Below are 3728 nucleotides of genomic sequence, written 5' to 3' on the forward strand. Positions count from 1 at the left end.
GTCAAGAAAGCAAGTGAACTGTGGAAGCGTAATAGGAAAGTTTTGGTTTGCAGCAAGAGCGTTATCAATGGTTGGAGGTAATTTATTTTCCCTGGGCATTAAACCTTCATTTTGATTCTTTAAAGAAATTAATTCCGAATGTAAAGAATCGTATTTCTGCTTGCATTTTTACTGGCCAGTTTTTATAATTCTTTAAGTTTTTATGATTTCTTTAAAGTTCTAATTCCGCATATAGAATCGTTGTCATAAACTAACACTCCAGTTTTTGTATCAAGCCCAATTCGGCTGGGATAGAACCCATGAACATTCAGCTGGAATAGAACCCGTGAGTTCATTTGCTCAACTCTTTAAGCTAACCAAACTCTATGCAAGAAGGAAAGGTTCTTGAGAAATGTTGGAAGGGTAAATTATTTATCTTCCCTACAATTTTAGTGGATTGCATTTGAGAATCATTAATGTAAGTAGGAACAGTAATGCAATCTTTCATAGATCCACATCAACGCTTAAAGTCGTCAACCTGTGAAGACAAAATCAACTGCAAATGCAGTCAACAGAGATTTATCCTCATCATCCCTTGTAGCTTCAATTGGCAATGGTAACTCTACAGTTGTAGAGTTGTGTGGAAGGACAATGTGATTTTTCAGCATGAGGGAGAATGCAGTGTTAGTACCACCGATTCTGCTGGTACCAACAACAACGATAATGGCAATATCCCCTCTGAAACTCTGGCTGATGTTTCATCAAATGGAACTAGGAAAGGCAAGGATGAGCCCATTCATCAAGTAATTATGGCAAACAGTAAAGCCTCTACTACGAGATAGAAACCAATTGCTCACACAGATATCATAATCACAATTGCAATCCCATTAGCATGCGGGAAGTTGAGAAAATTGATACTTACAAATCAGAGCGCCTTCGCCTCAGCGTCCACAGTGGTCGCGTTCTCCTTCACTTCCATACGTTAGTTCCAAAGGTAAAAACTGGTTTTTCCTGAATCTCCACAGTGGTCGTATTCTCCTTCACTTCCATACGTTAGTTCCAAAGGTCAAAAATGGTTTTGCTTTTTCGCAAACGAACGTTATTGTTGTTGCTACTACTAAACAACAGAGGCAGACTATGTGCTCTGAGCTTACAATGAGGAGAGCCTAAGCTACGAGATTCCTAAGAAGGACAGAGCCAAATACCCTCAGCAATGGCAAACACTAAGGTCGTTACAGTCAGAACTCGCAAGTTCATGACTAACAGGATTTTATCTGCAAGGAAGCAATTTGTGATTGATGTTCTTCGTCCTAGTAGGCCAAATATATCTAACGCCAAGCTAAAGGAGAAGCTTGAGAAGTTGTATGAGGTCAAAGATTCATAAACAATTCTTTGGGTTCAGAACCCAATTCGGAGGTGGAAAATCTTCAAGGTTTGGCTTGATTTAAGACAGCTTGGAGCATACCAAGAAATATGAAGCCAATAATAGGCTTATCAGGGATGGGCTTGCAACCAAGGTAGAGAAATCCAAGAAGCAATTGAAGGAAAGTAAGAACATAGCTAAGAAAATTCATGGAGTCAAGCAGACTAAGGTTGGATATGTAGATAGACAGAAGAAATGATAGGTTTTTGCAGTTAATGATACGAACATTACTGCTTCTTGCGCAAATCAGGTGACCATTGCTCGAGGAAGTGTCAATTTTTTCTGGAAACTTGAAATGGAGTGCTGGAATGAATTTTGTGTGGACAGTGAAGCTGGTGTCGATGCTAAAGTTAAGGATATCCAGATGTAATTCTACTATGAATTTTGCATGTTCCATACAAATAGAAGCAGATTATTTGGACATATGTCATAAGAAGAAAATTCGCTTGTCATAGAATCGCTTCACACCTCCACTCGCCATTGAAATGTGGCTGAAGCTTCAAAATAATCGTGTAAATTAGATTGGGGATGAATTTAACCGGTATAGCCACCCCCTCCAAATTTATCCTTTTGAATTAATAATCATCTGTTTAATATAAAACAAGTTGAATTTTCTAGGTTCATGCCTATTATTAACATCCAATATATAGTTATATACAAAATATCATCATATATACAAAGACAACCCATCACATATCATAATCTAGTCATAATCAGAAAAATTACAGTATCGGGCTCTAGGAAGTGGCCCATAGGTACGTATATCTATGTATACAATAATTATTGATTAATATGTATCATGGAGCAGTGGCAGGGATTTGGATCTCCAGTTCTACCACTAAATCTGTGAAAGCAAACAAATAAAACAATGATACCTATCTTTTCCTTTAGAAACGTTGCTCGATAACAACTTAATATGACATATATTTGTTTTTGGGATATTTTTTCATGTTTAGGCAGAATTACAGGGATTCCACCTGTGTAAAAATATGTTTTGGGCATTCATTTTTTTCCTGAACCTACTACGTGCTTGGTTTGTCGTATATTTATTTACATATTTATTTATATTGTATGTGAATGAGATCTCTTTATTACTTATTTGTCATGTTTTTATAATGGTTTGGGCATTTGTATATGTCAAGTATTCATTTGATTTGTATAGTGTATGTTAAGTGTATTTGTTTTATTTATTTAAAATTTAAATATTGATGTCTTTTTGTATGTAGTTGATCGTTTATTCAACATTGTATAATGTAAAATGGTGTAAGGAAAAAAAAATGAAATGTATAGGGATATTTTTAAAATGTAAAATGATATTAATGAAGGTTAGTTTGGGTTTATGTATGTGTTTTTGGTCTTTTAATTGTGTTTTTTTCTATGTTAATTTAGTTTTTTTATATTTTTAATGATATTATGTATAATATAAATATCTTGACTTTTTTTTATGTATTTTTAAATAATTCTAAAAAATTTGTAGTCTTTGAAAATTTGAAAATAGAGTTTTCTCAAAAAAATTTCAAAATATTCTTTTATATAATATTTATTTTCTTCGGTGTATCTTTGCACCTTTAGGGGCAATTGCTAGTTTTAATTATAATAGAAAAATGTTATATTAAAATGTTATATTTGGGTGTAGAGATATAATAATAGATTACAAACTTGATAAAGTAAGTCTAGTAAAATACCCATATAGTGGGTTGCTCTTCTTTCTCGGGTACAAGTGTATCTTCCATAACACATTGAGGACTGCGACTATTAATTCCAACAGTGGTTAGGGTTAGGTTTTCAGGCCCATCATGTCAAAGATATCGCACATTCCTTTGGTTTCCACTATGGATGAAGATTTGTTGGATTACGGCCCATATAACCCACGTAACAACTCAATTTTTGTATCCCAAGTAGAAGTAAATGCCTTTAGTTTTGCTTCGTTGATCTCACCTCGTGATTGGGTTTCCCAACATTCGTCTTATCGTCATATTGAATTCGATCCTGAATGTGGGAATTAATTTTCGTCAGTGGAAACCCCACTTTCCGTGCCTTTTAGGCCTGACAATGCTGAAAAGATTTCTGATCCTAAATCAGGATCTCAACATTCCTTAAACTATTCTTTGAAATGTTTCATGGAAAATGAAAAGATGGTGGTTAGCGAGGACATTCCGCTTGTTTATATCCCAAAGCTAAAGGAGTAAGCTCTTGTGGGGAGATTTGTTGGTAAGGTGGTCCATCCACCCACCCTCGAACGATGGTTTCAGGACAATTGGGTTCTGATTCTGGAAACCACTCCACAATTTCATGTTTTGATTTAGGGTTTGTTTTGTGTTATTCT

The 3728-nt window shown here is 35.0% G+C and overlaps 1 pseudogene; it reads left to right on the forward strand.

The window, feature by feature from the left end:
- Positions 1–1192: 1192 nt before the first annotated feature.
- On the forward strand, positions 1193–1601 carry LOC149190535 (small ribosomal subunit protein eS24z pseudogene; annotated as a pseudogene).
- Positions 1602–3728: the final 2127 nt, after the last annotated feature.

The sequence above is a fragment of the Pinus tabuliformis genome, chromosome 3_1 (assembly GCF_031772625.1).
Source record: "Pinus tabuliformis cultivar Carrire ecotype Pingquan chromosome 3_1, CPIR1, whole genome shotgun sequence".
In the NCBI taxonomy this organism is placed as follows: domain Eukaryota; kingdom Viridiplantae; phylum Streptophyta; class Pinopsida; order Pinales; family Pinaceae; genus Pinus; species Pinus tabuliformis.